Source organism: Pieris rapae, chromosome 4 (genome assembly GCF_905147795.1).
Source record: "Pieris rapae chromosome 4, ilPieRapa1.1, whole genome shotgun sequence".
Lineage (NCBI taxonomy): Eukaryota > Metazoa > Arthropoda > Insecta > Lepidoptera > Pieridae > Pieris > Pieris rapae.
In genome coordinates this window covers 7,986,644-8,008,823 of record NC_059512.1, presented here as the reverse complement: position 1 = coordinate 8,008,823, position 22,180 = coordinate 7,986,644, and the positions used below count along the sequence as shown (strand labels likewise).

General features: G+C 32.3%; 1 protein-coding gene across 6 annotated transcripts in view; it reads left to right on the top strand.

Annotated features, from left to right (window-relative positions):
• Positions 1-22,180, top strand: part of LOC111003058 (collagen alpha-1(XVIII) chain) — a 122,255-nt gene that overhangs the window by 62,180 nt on the left and 37,895 nt on the right. The window lies entirely within an intron of this gene.

Genomic DNA, 22,180 nt, shown 5'->3' with positions numbered 1-22,180 from the left:
TTGCCGGCCTTTTAAGAATTGGTACGCTCTTTTCTTGAAGGACCCTAAGTCGAATTGGTTCGGAAATACTTCAGTTGGCAGCTGGTTCCACAGAGTGGTGGTGCGCGGCAAAAACTGCCTGGAAAAACGCGCAGTTGTGGAACGGCGGACGTCGAGGTGATATCCAACTAGCACGGCGTTGTGAGGTTATCAAGTGAATTACGATACATTAAATAGATATAATACATAATACGGCTTGATCCTTTGGCGTTACGTAGAGATGTGGGGTCACTCTACATCTTCTACCGCATTAACCATGGAGAGTGTTCAGAGGAGTTTTTCGGATTAATAGCTGCAGCTGAGTTTCATCATCGGACATCGAGGCAAAATACGAAATTCCACCCGTATCACCTGGACGTTCTTCAATTTTGCCACGCACCGCCACTAAGTATGGAACCAGTATTTCCGAACCAATTCGACTTAAGGTTCTTCAAGAAAAGAGCGTGCCGCATTTTAAAAGGCCGGCAACGCACTCACGAGCCACGATTGAGTGTATCCATGAGAACTTAACATTGGTTGCTCATCGTCCCGTTTGCCAACTGTTCTATAATTATAGTAAAAAAGTTAGTAGATATCAAGTTATTATAAAAATAAAAACGCTAAAAAGTATTAATTACAATAAATTATGTCTATTACAACTGTGTTCCTACCAGGACAATGTTTCATAGTGAGCAGAGATTTATCTTAACATTGGAAACTTCACCTCTTTATAACTGTAGATTTGGCTTTGATTGAAACATTGTCTGGTTCCCCATTATACATAAAATAAAAACTTCCTATAAATTTGCAGTCGATCAAAAAATGGTACATAATAGTAATCAATTAATAACGCGCTCGTATGAGGGACAGGTAATTATCTATATGAAAACAAAGGACGGCTGCGCCTGACAGGCCATTAGGTGCGAGCTATCATGACAATACGGGTTAGTATTATCAACGAAAAACGCATTATCAGCCGGTGATACGATTACTGCCCTATTAAGGAACTAAACCGCCCCTTTACGAATTAGGAAGGTATTACATGTATTTGTATTAAAAGTTGGTCGTTCTTTAAGACGTTTTGTTTGTTTTTAATACTTAAGCTCCACTTGGAGCTATAAAATGAATAGAAGGAACTTTTGATTGGAAATTTTGGTAAAGATTTTGTATTCTAATGTGTGTTCTTTTACTATGAGATTAATAGCCGTACAATAGTTTATTACGAATTTAATTGTTGCGTGAGTGAATTTCCTTCCCGATTTATTAATCAGCCATTATTTATTAAACTATATTTTTTTATACTTAACATTTTTGTCCGGTCCTGACTTGTGTCGGTCCGGAATACTGACAGTAGCCACAAAGACCTGGTGCTCGTGTTCCACAGAGAGAAAGAGCTATGGGGTACCACAAGCCGTTGAGGTGGAAAGGAAGGGATTTCTGTCTAAATTCAGTCAGAATCGCGTTCTTCAAAGCACTGTCGTTATGACAATATACTTTTCAAACAATCAACAGATAACAGATGTTTGTATACGTTAACTATTACTTTTGACACATCCCAGGATAGCCAATAAGTATATTCGTAAAGTACACGTTTTATTCAGTCGTTAATGGATGCCTGTGAATAGTAAATCCCTAAGCTCCATTCCAACCCTTAGATCCTATTTGCAACACATCTACAATCCTCCAAATACGCTTGCGACGCGAATTGAACATTTGCATCGAGGATCTTTCTACAGGATGTTTGGGTCTGTTTTCAACCAAGAATGATAGAACTAATTCATACCAACGATTCTCATTTACCACACACATGTGATACAAACATATACATTACTAACTCTATATATTTGCGGCAAAAAACCGGATAATAATTAATAATATACCACGAATATGACGCATATGAACGAGACGGTGATTTAAATTGTAAAAAGTTTATTTTTAAATTGTAAAAATATGTTTTACATTATACAACATCTTACAAGTTTTTCGACCTCAAACGGCCTTTGGCCTTAAAGTTTGAACATCCTATATACTAATGGCGATCCTCCGGAGGCGGCAAGAATTTTTCTCGGAGATACAAAACTCGACAGATTGAAATAGTGACGTCGCTATAGGCTTACAAAGGGATCGTGATTTACATTGTTTTGGTGTTGTTTAAAGCGATATTTTCTTTATATAGGTCAGTACCTATAGTTTTATAAGTTTACATATACAATATTTATTTTTTTTTCTTTATCCTACTGCTAATAAAAATATATATAAATCACGTGGCATGTTGTTTTTCCGCGACACACCTAACCGATATCAATCAAATTTGCACACACACAGTTTGGTCTAACTTAAAAGATAAGTTACATCTCAATTTATACCCGTTATATTATTTTATTGCAAATATTTGTTTATTATTTGATACAATTCTAACAGATGGCGCTGTGTTAAAAGTACCAACTTTTCACATAAGCCTTTCAGATAAGTTCTCCTACCGTTTCCCTTAAATAGTTTACTACTATTTAATATAACAAAAACCTTAGCCACAGCAACGCTTAGCCAAGTCTGCTAGCATAGTAATAAAAAATACGCTAAAATTAAAGTCAGAGATGGAATACATCATATTTACCTTCATAAATGTCCAACAATTTATAACAAGTAACAAACAATAACAATTATTTAATACATATCACTAAGTGACTAATATCTGTAGGCTGTCTTGTGTGATGCTGTAAAAGTGAGGGAAAGTATGGGTTTGTGGGGTATGCTCATGATGCAGGTAACTGGGCTATGTATATTTATAATGTAGATACATTTCTATTTACTAACCTTATCAATACCCATGCCAAATCATTTTCATATACTTGCTCTTATTCTACTTAAATTATATTCTGGTTGTCAATGCTTTAAACTAAAAACTATGTTAACTCTCAGCATCAACATGATATATAAGTGTTCATATTTTACGGCTATTGGCAAAATCAAAAGTACACAAAACGTCTGTGAATAAAGTAAAATGTAATATATGAAATTATTTATTTATTTACGTTATTCGTAAACATAACATAAAAATATTTAAAATAAAAGATTCACGGGTGGTTTTTATACAATATACGTTTAAAACCAATGGTTGGATAAAGGACCACAATTGGAAAAAAAACTATTATTACCTTATCGATAAATTGATCGAAATGCACAACTATGATAAACTTTCCTTAGAATTATTTGAATAAACTAAAATCATGACATAATAAAATGAATATTTACTTTGGTGTACATGACACGTTTTCGTATGAACAGGCTACTTTTTGCAGACACAACTTGAAATGGGTTGTGTTCTTGTCATACTGGTATACACATGACATCAATTTGAGGCAAATATGAAACTATATACAGCAACAGTATTTTTATATACGTCAAAATAAAATACCGTGTATCAAATTAAATTTTAACAGAATTTTAATCAACACATTCTTGTAAATGTAACATCACGTTGGGACAGTTGATGAATTTATTTATTAGTACATTGACGTCCTGAACTGACAGGAGGAAGTGGAGATGCTGCAATCCTGACATGCCTCTCTCGCTTCAATCAGTTTCATGAAATTTACCATACATGCTCGTCGCTTATGGTTACTTTTGACCTGTACTGTATTACACGTAATACAGTACAATACTATTAATACAGTACAATCCACGGATTTCGTATCATTTTCTGCATGTATACTGGTATTATAAAGAGCAAAGATTTTTGTGTGCAAAACGAGAACTCAAAATTGAACTTAAAACTCACTTGCACTTTTGGCAAGTTCTTAGGTAGCATAAGCTATATTTTCGAAATAATAAATGACGTTGTTGGCCTTATAAGCTGATGTTCCACAACAGAGCGAGATATTTCTTGCCGAAGATCAGCGCTTTCTTAGAAGCAGCTGCCATTTCAGGTATTTCCTAGTTATGAAAAAAACTGTCAGTTCAATTAAAAAACGTCTAGCTAATGATATCAAAAATAATGATTTCGTAATTAAAAAAACAGAATAAAATGCGTATATATTAAAATTATTATACTTTCCCAAAAATCATATTTCTTTATCTTTTAATTTGATAGATTTTCTAAGAAAAAACATCCTGTATATGAGCATGTATTGTCATAGATACATTTCTATCAACACAAGTAATGTTGTGAGTCAGCGAGGTGCTTTAATCAGTTATTGTGGTAGCGTCTTCATTACTGCAAATGATTAATGTCTTCATAAGTGCGGGAAGATTGTCATGTTTACAACGCGCCTACAAATGAGATTGTAATTGGTTTTTAAATAACATTTCGATTCTTTTTTTTCTCAGAACTTTCTATCAGCAGGGTTACTATGTATAGATTGCTAATGATTATGTTTTGGTTGGAAGTGGAAATCTCGAAACTAACGGTTCCAATAATTTCCTCAAAAACTTAAATAACGTTTAAAATATTGACAGCTGATTTGACATCCTGAAATTACGTGATAAGAATCTAAATTTAAAATCTATCGATAATTATTTACGCTGTACTAGGTCGGTATTACGGCCTTACATACAAACATCATCTACATTTGCGTGTAAAGAAATATTAGCAGAATCAAAACAGAACAAAGTTAATAAATAATTCAGTAAATACGTCAATCTTGTAGCTTATTATATAAATAAGATTATTTTATTTGTATTATCTTAATATATATATTTCTTGTGTGCGTGTGTATGTGACTGAACTCCTCCTAAACGACTGGACCGATTTAGACGAAATTTTTTGTGTGTGTTCAAGGGGATCTGGGAATGGTTTAGATTCACAATTTGGTCCGCTGGACAATGTTTTTTTAATTAATTTTCAATTTATTAGTTGTTGTTGATTTTGGAATGTTTTACATTGGATCCGACAGACGGCGCTACCATCGCAGTGTCAGATTTTAAATAATATTCGAATTTTAATTTTAGTCTGTCCCGAAATTTAAAAAAAGTTTTGTTATCATTGTGTTATATCGTGTGTGACCATGTGCTGGATCGTTAGATATTGTCATAACATATGAATAATAATTTTCATCAAAATGGCTTATTAAAAATTGAAATTTTGAAATTAAAGACGTGTAGACAGGACAACGTCTGTCGGATCCGCTAGTAGTATCATATAATTTCAGATATTAAAATAAATCAGCTACAACCTCTTTAGGTCTTGGCCTCAGATTTTTGATCATTTTTAAATCTAATAGGCAAGTAGGTGATCGGCCTCCAGTGCCTGACACACGTCGTCGACTTTTGGGGTCTAAGATATGTCGGTTTCCGCACGATGTTTTCCTTCACTGTTCGAGCAAATGTTAAATGCGCACAAAAAAAGAAAGTCCATTGGTGCACAGCCGGGGATCGAACCTACGACCTCAGGTATGAGAGTCGCACGCTGAAGCCACTAGGCCAACACTGCTCAAAACTACTCAAACTGCTCAAATTTCAGATATTAATGAAAGAAAATATAAATCTCGAAGTTTTAGTTCTTATGAGTACTTATACTTCCGTTCTTATAAGTAGTAATTAAAAGAACTAAGTTAATGTTTGTATGGTAAATACAGTTTATAAATCACTTGAATTAAGAATTGAATTAAAAAGTTATAGTAGCATGTGGAGTTCTTACATAAATTCGAAAACACAAAATCATCTGGTATAAACATTATTTTGTATTTGTATGTTGTTTTAACACAAATACTCGGTGGCAGGAAATGCTTTCACGCTTATCTTGAGGTTTTAAGTTGACACCTGTCTTGCTTCCGGTTGATTGCAGCAAAACTACATTGTGATAAGTTATCTCTATTCTTAAATTTACTTTTTAACCATGTCCTATTATTTTTTTTCTTAAATACGTACAATAATACAAATTAAGATGAAGATTTATTTCTTTTTTTGCCCCCGGCGATACTCATACATACAGTATTTAAAACTACGCCTTGACAAGGAAAATATCTAAATCTAAACTACATATAAATAAAATAAAAGTCTCTTGTATGTTCTCGGTAGTCCGATAACTGCATAGTTTTCATTCACTGATCAACGTCTAGTCTAGTCGTCATAGTCTATTAGATATCAAGCACCTCTAAGAAGGAGCTCATGCAAGCTGGCTTATATTTACTCACTCACAAATATTTTTGTTACATAATTTGAACAATAATAAACTATAATTTGCACTGTCCCTACCTTTTGGCGTGGTTTAAGCGTAGCGGATGTTAATACGACAATATTATAACATTTAAAATAAATACCAAACGCTCTTTTGTCATTTCCTTATAAATATGACTGTAATTCTGTAACAAACCGTTTCTTATGAGCGCATAGGAAACATGATACATATTCTCCGTTTATTTTTAATTCTAATCTTTGATCTTTGAGAACCCTTCTCATAATTAACAGTTCATAATAAATCTAAGTGTGCGCTAATCAAGTCGTGTGGAGTTCACAGCTGCATTTAATTTGTCTGAGGATTTCTTTGTGCAACTTATATAACGGGAATAAGGATGTGTTTACCTTAAATATCTATAAAGTTTTAACAAGATAGAATATATATTTTTTTTAATAATAATAATTTATTTTAAATTTGTTTTACAGCAAAAACTTATATTTAATTGCTGCTCTTTTTAACATGCTTTAAAATAATTTTAGATAATAAAAGATACATGAGTATATTGGTTATCAGCCGTATCCATTGTCTATGGAAATTGGAAATCCTGTCTTGATAAGTGAAGGCGAGAGGCGAAACTAGCTTAGCACCCGTTTGTATATTATGATAGTGGACAGTCTTGTAGTGATTTTTAAATTGGTTGATAATGTACAAAGGATGTGTGTGTGTGTGGAAGTCTCACTAAAATCACACACGCATTTATAGAATAAAAATATTTAGCAGTGATTTTTTGCGTTTCGATGAGAAGATTTTAAACCTAGCTAAAAATTCGCCACATTCAAAACCTGTGTTCTGTTTAAGAAAAATTTACTCATATAAATGAGAGACATAATAATTTAAGATTATGAAGGTAGCCTTACATTTCCTATAACGATATTCAACCTTTGCTCCTTTTTCCAATTATGGACAACTGAAGATTGTTCAAGGGTTTAAAAATTACTAAGTTGATTAAATTGCAGTGCTTCTTAGTTATTTTTCAACTTATAATAGAGTAATTCTTGCAATTTCTGATGAATTTTTCATAGAAATAATGTTTACTAAACTTGGATAAAAAAATTTCAACTAAATTGTTCTGGTGTTCTGGGCTACGTGATAGGACACAAGTCACTTATAAACAAGTCATACAAACGTAAACTAAACACACATTAGTAAAGACTATAAGCTCGTTAGTGAAAGTCCGAAGAATCTGCTCCGAACTTATTTTTCTGCAAAACCAACGAAGCAAAAGCGGGGTTTCATTCGACAGCTTTATGTTCAGGTTTCTTTATCTATTATACAAATATAACGCATAAAATGGATTCTTATAAAGAGTCTAATAAGTGTTGTATTGGTCAGCAATAATAATCTATCATGTGTCAGATGTGAAGACAGCGTTGTATAGGGAAATGTCCGAGCTTGCTAGTACTAGGGTTAGCTACTAATATTACAGAAGTAAACATCACCCAAAGTGGTATCGAAGCCTATTACGAAGACTACTGAAATGTAAAAACCAAACGCAAGTGTAAACGCAGAGAGAGAGGACCCACAGCGGTCCCAATCTTAATAAATCTTCCCGCGTTTATATTGTAAAACATAATTACTATTATATTGATAGATAGATAAAACTTTGTTGTTGAACAAAAATATTTTTTCAGTACTGCTGTAGCAATGGTGTAACAGATTACGGGCGGATTGACTGTTTAACGAGGAAATCAGCATTAAACAATTTGAAACGTTACATTCGATTGGTTGGTTGATTTGTAGAACAATAAACATATGTGATGATCCGACAATAAATTACAAATAAATAAATTAAAAACTAAGCCATTTATTTTATAACTTTGTTTCATACCTCAACAATATATAATAAACTAGCGGATCCGACAGACGTTGTCCTGTCTACACGTCTTTAATTTCAAAATTTCAATTTTTAATAAGCCATTTTCATGAAAATTATTATTCAAATGTTATGACAATATCTAACGATCCAGCACATGGTCACACACGATATAACACAATGATAACAAAACTTTTTTTAAATTTCGGGACAGACTAAAATTAAAATTCGAATATTATTTAAAATTTGACACTGCGATGGTAGCGCCGTCTGTCGGATCCAATGTAAAACATTCCAAAATCAACAACAACTAATAAATTGAAAATTGATTTAAAAAACATTGTCCAGCGGACAAAATTGTGAATCTAAACCATTCCCAGATCCCCTTGAACACACACAAAAAATTTCGTCTAAATCGGTCCAGTCGTTTAGGAGGAGTTCAGTCACATACACACGCACACAAGAAATATATATATTAAGATAATAAACTCTATTTTTTACTGATACCAAATTACAGTAGCTTTTGTTTATCACAAGATTTTAATTGCTTCTTACCATATGTTCTGAGATATTTTTTTGCTACAGTTGACAGTAGTTGATATACTTTAAATAGATCATAAAAGATGCCAAAGTGTATGTTTTTATCCAATAGGCTGGGATTGTGGAATCTCTAGGATCTCGATACAATAGATGTTCGAAGTTGGACGCAAGAAGCAAGAGATACCAGCGGAGACTAAGGCCGAAGTGGGTCTACGGTCTTGACGATAATTATGATAAGCCAAAATTTGTTACATTTTGTCATGTAACACTAGACGGATAAGAACATAAGATTTTAAATATATTTATTTAGGCGGTAAATTTTTTGGATTAACTATATGAACTAGTCTTACGGGAACAATACAAAATGTTCTCCATTTACAAGTCTATCTCGGCGATACCTAATTGAACCATTGTGACAAACAGAACCCTGGACATATTGTTATCTCACCCTATCGTTAACCATACACGATGATCCCTCTAGTCCCTGAGCCCCGTACTATCAGCAGAAGCTCTTTTAAGAGAAAATGCAATTAATACGTCCTCACACGGTGAAGGACTACATAGTAATCAGCATGGCTGTTTACGTGTTTATGAAATTTTTTACAAAGAAAACAGATCCATAAATCTATGGGGGATTATAGCCCCAAACATTTTTTGCAGCAAAGAACATCATCAACATCAAACCACAGAAACTTTTAATCAAGTTACTTTAAACCAAGATAGTTTTTCAAATGTCAGTTTTTTTGTTGGCATATGAAATTTGTTAGTGAATTTAATAAACAAGTTTTACATACACAACTGACCATAATTTTATATGCGAGTAACTTCCGTACCATTCATCAAAACCCCTTCATCGGTAAAAGTTCCTCCAGCTTTTTCCAAATATCTTTATCCATAGCTTTCGTCATCCGCTTTCTGCGAACGCCTCTACATCTTTTATCTACCCCTCTTCTCTTATTCTTCTCCTTTGGTCCTTCGGGCCACATATAACTAAAAATTTTCCTTACCACTTATTTTAGACAAAATTAAAATATTTTTAATTTATATATTGCGGACGGTACTTTCTTGTTTTGTTAGGAATAGAGGCAGTTCATGGGTCAACTTAAAATGGTGCCCTGCTGCACTGTCGTAATAATGTTATGTTGTCTTTGAAACCGTTCGACTATGAGCAAAATTATTCGTTATTTCCGACCTGTGGCTGTTGTTTTGTTTGTACGATAATGGCTTGCTATTTTCCAATGGCTTATTTACGCTGGTATCAAATATAATATAACCACATCAAGTTGATATTTTTTCGTTCTAATGTGAGTTCCTCTTTTTATCAAGCAAGGCTTGTACAAAATACAGAGCGTATTTCGTATCACATCGAGCATATATCTGACGCACGGTAGTTCGCCGATGTAAAGCCAGTGAAACCGCATGGCACATCGCTTTTCGTAGTAATATCCTGGACATCAAAGAGAAGAATACACATAGAAAGAAGAATAATTAATGTCCATATTATATTATATCTTAATAATTATATTAAGATATAATATAATATGGACATTAATAGAAGAGTCGCTGACCATATTGGTATGCGGAAAACACAATAAACAGATTTCTGTATCTATTTGCCTCTGTTGCCTCACACACGCCGTCAACTCTTTATGTCTGAAATATGCCGGTTTCCTCACGATTTGTTCTGTACCAGCGAGATAGGTGCCGACATAGAGAGAGAGTCTGTTAGTACACAGCCGGGGTTCGACCCTTCGACGTCAGAGATATGACTTGCAAAGCCACTAGGCCATTACAACTCATATACAGAGTAGGTATTGGCATATAATTACAAAAATATGTTGTTTTTTCTACGGATTATAAATGGCGGACACACCCTTAATTGTGTTTTAAGACTACGTCGTTAAGGTAAGTATTGTAAAAAATCAAGAGTATGCCAATTAATAAGCACAAATTTCCTTTAATAATCACAAAGACTGAATTTCGAGAGGGTATCGCATGACCGCTATGCGAATATAATTTAAGCGATTTCCATACAAATTAAAGTGAATTCTGTACTGAATATTATGTGAACGCTGTCACAGATTATTAAAAAGAGTACCTTCAAATAAACGGTTAAATCACAATAGAACGTTGTCAATTGTTAATAAAGCTAGAACAATTATAATTGACACACAAATAATCTATGAATCCTTAATAGAATATTTAAAAAAAATTAAAAAGAGTATCAAAAATTTTTGTCAATGATTATTTCTTTTATGTTTTCTACCTAATTCCTCGAATATGTTAGCGTCGGAGTTATTATTAAATTATGTATATGTACAACTTAAATGGTATCAGAAACCGGGATGATTAAGCACTACTATGTATTTCTTTAACGGCTTTTTGTTTAACATCTACAGAATTTCTCAAAGATGCCTCTTCTCCTTTTGTTGTTTTATTTTAACTTTGTGTCCGTTACATTTCTCTAGTCCATTCCCATGGCTTGTACGTATAAAGTGTTACACCTATTGTATCCAAACGTGCTTTGCAGCACTTTGTCCAACTCTGTACCTGTAACGATACGACAAGAATCCACCGTAACCTGTCATCTGGGTAATCTTGGGTAAGATTGGTTTCATGTCAATACTGTAACAGAGCAATTTAATGCGCCTTACGTGTAAATCTAATGAAGAAAGGCTTTTTTTTAAATACCGTGGTAAAATAATGGCCTGATGTACTTCGTATTACATGCACTTCAAAGGCCAAAGACATCAGACTAGCAATCATTTCGACACAAGTTATTTCTTCATTTGGTAATACTGATTTTTCTATGCTGTGGCCATAGCTGTCATTACGCACTGTATCCTCACTGATTGAAATTTTAAGTACTAACTCGACCGTAATCTGCTGTTCGCTAACGTGAATTAATTACTGAATTGTTATCGATATGTAATGTAAATTATTTGAAGAAATCTATTAGGTATGAGGGTGTGCAATTATTTAACCAATTACCATCTCAAATTCGCAATATTGGAGTGTTTGACAAATTCAAAAAGGCATTAAAGATGCATGTTAGAATGAACATAGCTGACTAAAATTGTTACGGCTAATGGCGACGTGTATCTCGCTCGTATATAATATATACATATTAATATTAAGTTTCTCATGTAAATAAAATATTTCTGTTTTGTAATGAGAAATAAAGTTCTTTAAACATTAATGTAAAAGTCTAGTCTTAGTTAGTTAGACTTAGTCGATACCAACTCCGGGGAAATAAATACAGATAACACAACATTTTCTGCAGCTGTAATACTTTTTGACATTTAACACCTTTGTCTTCAGTCACCGTGACCACGCACGCTGTAAAGCACGCGAAACGTCGGTTTAAATTTAAAATTATGTACAAATAATTATAAGTTTAAATATCATAATACATATCTATAATCCGTTAAAAAAGTGTTTTTCTTTAAATGTGTAAAAGTTATGTAAATAAAAGACAATACTAAAAGACAATACTACTTTGTGTATGTTTAATGTACTTAACGAAGTCAATAAACGAATAAATACTCTAATCGTACGATTTTTAATCTTGAACATAAAAAATTGAGTCATGAATCACACCGAACGTTAAAGAGTTCTAAAGAAAACAGTGTTAAAAAATCAGCTCATTTTTTATGCATGCAGCGCCTGCATACAAATAGTTAAAAGGGGTAAAAAATATTGAAGTATTGTTTCACTATATCACCATGTCTTGATTTCACGCTGGCGTACTTGTGTCGACAATTGAATACTAATTGTTTTTACACGGTGTCCTTTATGTTTTAAACTATTGGGTATCTTTCTTTTCCCACGCAAACAGTAAAAAGCGCTTCGAAATTCAAAATCCGTTTTTTTCCGAGAAGAAGTATCATCGCGTATATACTGATCTGCGACTGTCATACTTCATTTCGTAAAAAACTACAGACTCATTTAGAGTAACTAGCCTATAGCTACCTTTGGAGAATAGATAAATTTAAAAAAGGAACTCTACGAAATTGATTTGTTTTCGTTTTTCTATATTTTAATATTCGAACATAATTTTCTACTATTTTATGCACAGCGCGGCGGTGCGACATCGAAACGTCTGTGTACTTTCTAAGCTTGTAATATACACACAAACGAAGTCAAACAATAAAAATAAACAATATCTTACGTATAAAATTTCAAGCAAACATTAAGAAACGTGTCACGATAATTGCTAGGCGTGTGGCTCAGTTGATTCGACGCATTTATTGCCAAATCTCAAAGACATGCAATAATGTCAAATGTATAGTTGGATATTGCAGTTTGACACGCTGTACGGCACTAATTGGCTTTGCCCAGGGGTAAGTAACCTTTGACACTCGACAAAGGTCTTTCGGAGCGTTGAGCCGATTCTCTAAAGTGATCAGTTACAGCACCGAATAATTAAGAGCTTGCAGACTAACGTTTTTTGTCCTTAACCGTTATTTTTTTTGTTATATTATTATTATTATGAAGAAACGAGAAGAAAAATAAAATAATGAGACAATTTGTGTTTCTTACGAGTATTTCATGTGCTAGAGGACGATATTATATGAGTAACTAGGTATAAGAATTAACCTCCAGCTATAACAAAAAATGGTTGTCTGTAAAGTTTACGGACGCTAGTTTAACGGAACAACGTCATAACAAAACATTGATGAAATGATAGCATACTTTTATGAATAAAATTGAATCATTTTTATTGAGTTATCACAATTTCGTATGGATACAAAGAAGATAGGATACGCGTCCGAGGATTCACATCGGACGCTTAGACCAATCCAGTTTTTAGAGACAATGAGTCTTTCTTTTGCGTGCAAACGACGTTCATCGATTTATTAGACGATGTCACGTCGAAACGCAACTGTTATGCCACGTAAAAATATAACTGTTTTAATGCACACAAATAAAACTAATTTTGTACTTAAATGTTGTTGTTGTCTCAGATAGGTTGGCAATCTCTTTTCGTCCACGCCCGTCTCAACTCAGCTTTGATAATGTCGAGTTTAAGTTTTCGCAAGTCAAATCTAATTGTTTGAATAACTGTTGAACCCTACCCTGAATAGGTAATTAATGTTATAACTATTTTAATGTTTGTCTTATAATTAATGTTTGTAACATGATCACTTGATATATAGAATATTTGACTATAGTGTATGAGAATATAGTATTATCTCTTTTTTAGCTCGTTCGAATCATATATATATATATATATATATATATATATATATATATAGAAGATTCCGTGTTGCCGTTCTAACATTCCATTATCTCTGACAATTATATATTATATCTTATCTTATCTTATATATTTAAACGAGCAAATCTTGTATATATATATATATAGATTTTGATTTGCCCGAGATTCCAATTATATTATATAGTTTTTATTAACTGTGTGACGTTCCTAGTCACGTGATAGTAATAATCGTTAATTTTATCAAGTGGCCCAGATAGCAAGTTATACAGTTCACTGAAGTAAAATCAAGTTTTATAGCGTCTTCTAAAGATTTTCACGTGAGCGAATTTAAACCTCGTTCCACGTTGATTTATTCAAGCTTCATCGCTCCTCGGGATTAGATCCTACTTAAGTCTTAATATGGATCGGCTGGATTCACTTATACCCATTTTAGTGAGGTGCAATAATTTATTCATAGAGTTATCTAAATATCTATAAAATTTCATAGCACTTTTTATTTATTAATAATAGCTGTTATTAGTTTGTTTTTTCTTCGGACACACGTCACAGATACTGGGTCAAATAAAACAAAGAATATAATTTCAATTAAAGCTATTTACTAGTACTGTACATATTTAAATATAATATGACATTTTAGCCTTAATTATTTTAAAGGCTAGATTGTATTTTATATAAATTGACACTATCTTTTGTAAAGTTGTACAAAAAAATTATATAACGCGTTTTGGTCAAAGCTCACCGATATCCAGATTAAGCATTTTGATAAACGAGCTAGGTCTGGATATCCATAGTTGCTCCCCTCACATTGAAATCGATTTTTGTTTCTTAAGTTTATTTTTTTTACTAGTATTTTTTTTGTTTTGTTTATATTAGATCTTGTCACATTATAAATAGTATTTTGTGATTTTATTAGCGATGTAACAGTGTGCCTAGCGTTGGCAAGCTTTTTATCAATAAATAAATAAAATTCAATCTTTCATCTTTGTGATGTTATAAAATTTATAGTCATTAAGATTAAAAACGAAACTATGTCCTACCAGAATTGTCAATACAGAGTATTAGTCTTGACCGCGAGGATTTCGTGGAAACTTTTTTGCAGGCTCTTATATCTCAGTAAATATACATAAACACGAAATTATACATTTAAACCAGTTTTATGCGTTTCATATATCAATTCCGTAGATTAAGAATATATTGTGATATAGACACGACCAGAAACCCTGTCAAATTTCCAAACACTAACGCGAGAGAAACGGCACTCAATAGTCTTATAATCCTTTTAATTTCGAAGTCGTGTAAAACACCTTAGCACGGTTAGATACACGGCGTCAGGTGAATACGAAACGGGACATTTAACAAATTTTACTCAAATAACAGCTGTACAAACATAAATCTCTAGCGCGTACGAGAAACTTTTCACTATTTTCCCATTAAAATGGCTAATTATCCTGAGATAAGGGCAGGTCAAGGTATTAAATCACACTTGATTAGAACCTTCATTGATGTACGGCAATAAAAACTAGATTGGAAGTTCGATGTTGGCCAGATTGGGCCACGAGGGATATGAACGAGAATTACGTGTTTAGGGTTTCTGTGAGGGCTTTTTTGTAATTAAACTTTGGCTATTAAGCTGTTAAATCATTCACAGTAGTAACTTGGTTAAAAGTAATTACTGTTTTGTATAAATATACAGAAGGATCTGATTAGTATTGATACGCGTTTGAATATTTAATAGTATAAGGATCAGGAGCAGATAAAGACGTCCAAAGTTAGCCTTTGGTCAAAACTTGTAATAGACCACTGCTTTGACGTACTGAATTGTAATACTTATTAAGTATGATTATTTAATCGCATGCTTTAGTCTCTAAATACTCTCTATATACTTGACAGCGTGTACACATTCGATCACACACAAACACACGCATAGAATAAGTTTATAGCTATTCTTTTTATAATTTGTATAGATAAGGGAAATAGCGAATCAATCCCAACACAAGTGTCTCTTGACTACTTACGGGGGTTGTCTCATACTCATTTATTGATGTAAAAATTTGAGAAACAATTAAAAATATATTTTTTTAATTTTATATAATACTCGTAATGCTTATCATATGCCGATCGAAGTATTTAGTACTTTTACAAGGCATTTTTACTAACCAGCAGAAACCAAACAACACCATACAGCATCTGAGTTATGGAGGCACTTTCATTCAAAAGTTATATTTAAATGTTGCTGTCAAAGGTCAATAGAATTAAGGTCGTCCTAAACCGTTACGAACGCACACCATAAATAATTTCATCTTTGTATCGAAAAAGTGAACTTTCACCTCACATTAATTTGTATTGAGTATGAAATATTAGCCGCATAAATTATGTATTATATAAGTTACCGTTTATTTGACGGAAAGAAAGTGAATTATCGTGTGTTTACAAACAATAACATTTGAAGGTCTTCGTTATTTATTAACGGAGCTTCGAAGAATTCTGATGTTGGTAGTAATTAATGTTTTTATAAATACCCAGCAATCAGCTGATCTGAATACTGTAATTCATAAATTCCCAAAACTCTCAATAGCATATAACTAACACGTTATTTGTATAATGGCAAGTAGGTGATTCTTCTGCGCCTGACACTTGTCGTATACTGAGTCGGGTTCCTCACTATATATCAGGGTAGGTTGTTGTTGAAAATATGTCATAATCATTAATAGGTATGTACTTTGTTTTTTACTTCATTCATATTATAAATGAAACTTCCATAAATATTGAGTAAATGTGCTTTCATTATTTTATACATACTTTTCAAATTACATAACTTATATGACCTTATTAATATTATTGGAGTTACAGCGGAACAACTAGCCCCTTTGTGGGGCGAGTTGTTCCTTGTCAACTTGTTACAGAAATAATATCCTGTACCAATATATATTATTATTTAAAAAAAATTGACTATATAATTTGAAACTAGGATAAATTCTACATATATTCATACAGGTATCATGGGGTATAAATCTTTCTATTACACTCTTATTGCCTCCTACTCAAAAATCGGAACTTCAAACTCCGCCTCCCCTACAGTCTCAGTGGGTACAGTATTTTCTTTTGAAAATTTGTTCAACGTCCTGGACAAAGTAATACTTGTAATAAATTCCTTATTGAATTAAAAAAAAACATATTTTGTTCATTGTAATAATACACTTATGCAAAAGCATTTGACTTCTGTCTGACACTGTGTGAGATCATGAGCGGTGGTATAACTTATCTGCTGAGACTCTTATCAATTTATTTATTCACAAAAATACATACAGCATTTAGTAGGTGCAGTCTTTGTAAAAAAAGTGCGTGCATACAAAGTACACAATTACACATATCAGAAGTGAAACTCCTTTGGCAAAGCATTTTTTTAAATTTTACCCTCATGCACTTAATGAAGTTCCACTTCAAAATATTTAGGAAGGCCATTTGAGGTCCGAATCTCGCCGGAAACGCCCTTGTGCTAGTCGCAGGAAAACGTCCATTCCAGCCGAGCTACCCTCACCAAAACAGCCCAAGCTGAACTATAAAGCTCCTTATGGCTAACAGCGAGATCCCAATCAAAAGAAATCATCAGTGCCTTTTGGTTATAATCAGTGTAACTAGAAATAAGCCGGTAATCGTCATTGTGTGAAGAGCAATTTTAGATCGTAATTTATATTATTTGCATTCCAAGAACTAATTGAACCTTTTAGCTCCAACAATGTCACAAGTCTAGTGCGTCTGTAAATTAATTAACATCTCAGAATTGTCTTACCTCGTTAAGTGATTACGAATCAGCAATATGATAGGTCAATAGCACTTGAATTCTTGTCTTTAAATTAACAAGCCTCAATGTGTATGATAGCTTAAACCATTTGTGAAGAATGTTTCAGGGAAAATAATTCATAATTATAACATTGTATTAAGTATGTTTAATGTTAATACAAGTTGTACATTTGCTGGAATACAAGTTAAGTATGAACCCATTGACCCCACATTTGAACCTGTCACAGTTTGAACTGTGAAATTATTGTTTACACCTCATATTTACTAAACTCCAGTGTTTGAATGGTGAATGGAATACAATATACTTTGTACATGCATATGCATACCTAATTTGAATTTCGAATATTTACTTAATTGGTCGCTCGTACAAAAAAGTTTAAACTATAATGCATACTTGAATAGTATACGTTTATACAGTTTGTTACCTTTTTTTGTTATCAAAATCATATATGAGCGAAAAGAAAAAATATGACATTTTTGAGTCTACTTTCTAAATAAAACTTCAGCTGAACATAGCAACCAATTTTAATCTTAGAAAAGATGAGGGATAAAAACAAATGACAAACGCCCTAGACTGTCGAACTAAACACGAGATTAAGCTTATGTAAATACATCTGCGAGCATGAAAAGCACATAAAGGGCCAACTGTATTAAGTATGTATGAAAATTGGGCAAATGACAGCCACAATGAAATAACTCGATTCCATGTAATCAATTACAATCATATGAATGCAGGGGAAAACCGCTGTCGACCGTCCTCACCGGTTGATTGATTGGTACTCATGACTTCTGTTTCCTCGGGTTAATTAATTTGAACTGTTGCGAAAATCGAAGCGAGTCATTAATTGCAAAAATTGGACACTGTTTTTATGACCATATACATGGCTTAAGATAATTTTAAAAGATTTTTTAAAAGATTTTTCATTAAGAACATTACAACATTCACTTATATGAGAAAATATACTTATAATTTAATACATAACGCTTATTTATTAATTGTATTTAACAATAGTAAAACAAATTACAGCAGCTGGCAATAAATTTCTTAGATAAAATTACTGCAATTCTTATCGCCTATGTGTATGTAGATGTCCATGTCACAACGACTGGAATATATCCCAGAATACGTTCGTTAACCATTACTTGTATTGGTAGGCACAAACGATTCACGTCACTGTCTTAGAAATGGTCGCAGAAACAGAGGCAGGAAAGTTATAAATCGTTCATCAATTCAGTATGTTAATTATTATAATAATAAAACAAAAAACAACGGTGATGGAAAACATCGTGAGTAAACCGCCTTACCTTAGACCCAAACAGACGGGGTGTATGAGACAGGCTTATCCCCTACTTGCCTATTAGATTGACAAATGATAATGAAACAGATAAACAAATCTGAGGCCCAGAGCTAAATAGGTTGTAGTTGCAAGAGTCAGTGATTTATTTATTTATTTTTCAGTAAAAAATACTTGTGTCACAGCTTGATTACAATAATATTAAAATACTATTACTACTTTAAATTCTTAATACTATTATAATAAACATAATATTTTTTATAATTTACTTTGCACAGGACACGTCCACACGTGTACACTCAATAAGTGTAAACATAGGTTCAAAGCCTTGGTCTCTGAACAAACACTACATGCAAAGAGTATATTTTTTTATAGAACAGGCAACCGAGGCTCATCTGATGTTCAGTAATACCGCCGCCGCACTCTCGATAACAGAGAGCTCGCGAGTGCCGACGGCCAAATATATATGTCACCGTAAGATTGTAAACATCGTTATATTACAATCTATCCAGTAAGATTGTAAACTATCGATAGATTGTGAACCGTATCATTATGATTGCAATTTAACGCATTATTTTTCGCTTAATTGTAATCTATCGATGGGAAGCGGTCAAATTGTGAACCGGCGTAGGACGGAATGCAACTCGCGCTCTGATTGGTTGAACGGTATGTGCCCCCGCCACCACGTCATCTTTGTTTGTTATTTCTATTTTTATAATTTGTGCTTAAAGACATAATTATTGTTGATTTTTTTGAAATTTTTAATTAAAATTTGTGTTTGTATAATAAATATTTCGCTACAATTTGTTTCTAACATATGTCAGGATTTCTAATTTCCTATTAAATAAATAATTTATTTTATTTAAGTGACACGTCTATTTCATTTCTAAATCAAATGAGACCGACCAATCAGGAAGAACTTGCAGACAGTTGATAATTTGACGCGGGACAGATTGTAATTTAACGGTTTCACTTCAGTAGATTACAATATAGCGAAAAATGATGCGTTAAATTGCAATCATAATGATACGGTTCAGAATCTATCGATAGTTTACAATCTTACTAGATAGATTGTAATATAACGATGTTTACAATCTTACGGTGACATATACACACCAATACACTTATAAAAAACAAAAACCGTTTTACATTTGTTTTTGACTTGTTTCTTTACATATAAATATATATATATATATGATAACTTAACTATGTACAAAATATGTATTACATTACAAAATTGTTCATACAAATACGTACAATTACAACTGTCATTTCACGGCCTATTATCGACGCTCATTTGAATAAAACCTTGCAAATGGCTGCGATTATTCTATTGCTCAATTCCCTTTCATTGGGTTTAACTACAACCTTTAACTCCGCTTTGTATGTAATTCAAATTAATTACTTGTGAATACTGAATTGCGTATTTATTGTTAACTATACATTTCAGTTTGATAACTCTATATCGATTTGAAGCTAGGATACATTATTAAATTTTCCTATACTACCTTTAGAATTATTGCTAATTTTAACTAGCTACCCATGGGAACATCGTTTCGCTATAACATGATTTATATTTACGCTATTTAGTAGCCAACAAAACATATGGAACGTTTTTCTATGTTCTTCATGACTGTTCTTCATGCTTTTCCGAGATAAACTAGTTTTAGGGTTTTCCGTGCAATTTTTACATGTCTCAAGGATTTAATTAAAAAATAACACTTGAATTCGTGTGAATTTAACCCTTAGCAACATATTTGTGCTATTTTTTTGTATATTTATTTATTTATTTAATTATAAGTAATCTAACAGCTTACTTAATACATACATATTATTATACAAAATATTAAACCAATACACAAAGCCAAAACAGATTACACAGATTTACTAATGATATATAAAAAACAGAAAACAAGCATTAAAAGACATAGTTACATTTAAGGAAAAACAAAAGAATAAAATTAAAAAACAGCAAAATTAAAAAAAGCAACAAATAATACTAAGAATTTATTAATAACTACTACTTAAAAAAATCGGCGTCTTCCCGCTTCTCCAAGTACTTCTTGACATCTCTCTCTTGTGGTAGAGATAACAACATTTCTTTTAGGTAAGGAAGTTCTTTAAAGCGTCTACTTTTGTATGGAAAAAAGTATTATGCTAGTGTATGTAATAGATTTTCTTTTATAGCCAAGACGTAGTTTACTACGTCTACAACATAGCATTTCTATTATCATTTAACATACACAAAATCTTAAATAATATAAATCTTAAATAATAATATAAAATTTCTTCTCCAATACGAATTGTTTCAAAACTTCAAAACATTTGATCTCTTGTTTTTTTAGATATAGGTATAAATCTTCCGTGTTGATAATGTAATTCCTTAATGGCAGGCTGATTTTAATGAGTTTTCAAGTGGTTTCAATAAAGGTTCAAATTATTCAAATAGTTTTTTTTTAACTCTAAAATTTTTGTATTGAGGACGTGTGCAGCTAGGGCTCTGTATGACCTCTTATTGCGAGTCTATTAAAAACTACAACTGAGATTTATCGCTTATTTATCAAAGACGTTTTAGCCCGATAATGTTTCCATATGACGTTAGCACATTTCCGTCATTTAATTTGTATGAAAATTCGTAACATCACATGTGAAGCAAAATTTGACCGCCTTCAAACTTAACTTAAAAAACTTACTTTTTGTTTAACTTTTTTTGAACGGTTACTTAAGCTAGTTGGCTGCGACATAAATGTCAGCAGCTTAAGTAACGTACCGCTTCATATGTATATATATACATATGAAGCGGTAGAAGTTGTACAAACTCTGGACATATAAACCTTATATATATATACAAATAATTATTTAATTGTAAATTAGGATCATGGACAATTTGTAAATATTTTCTAATTTACATTGCGTTTTTTTTTTTTGTTTTGGCATTATAATTTATTAATGCAACTCAAGCTATGAACTGTTCTAACCAAAACATATTTTCTAAAAAAAAAACTACATATATTTTAAAATTATATTCACATATACATACTGATAAATACTTCACTTGTTTTTTAAAAATGTATTAAACAATCTGAAATCCAATAATCATATTTAAGACTGAACAGAATTTTCAATTCATCAATTAGGCCGGTTCAGTCGACCACTATCAGACTTGCAAATAGTCAATTTTTACCATAATATATCTTTGTATTTTTTTATTTTACTGATGAATAAAATTTTAAAATGCCAATGTAGCCGTAATGCAATGTATCTAGATAAATCCATAGACCCAATAACAATAGTATTTTTTATTTTTAAAAATATCG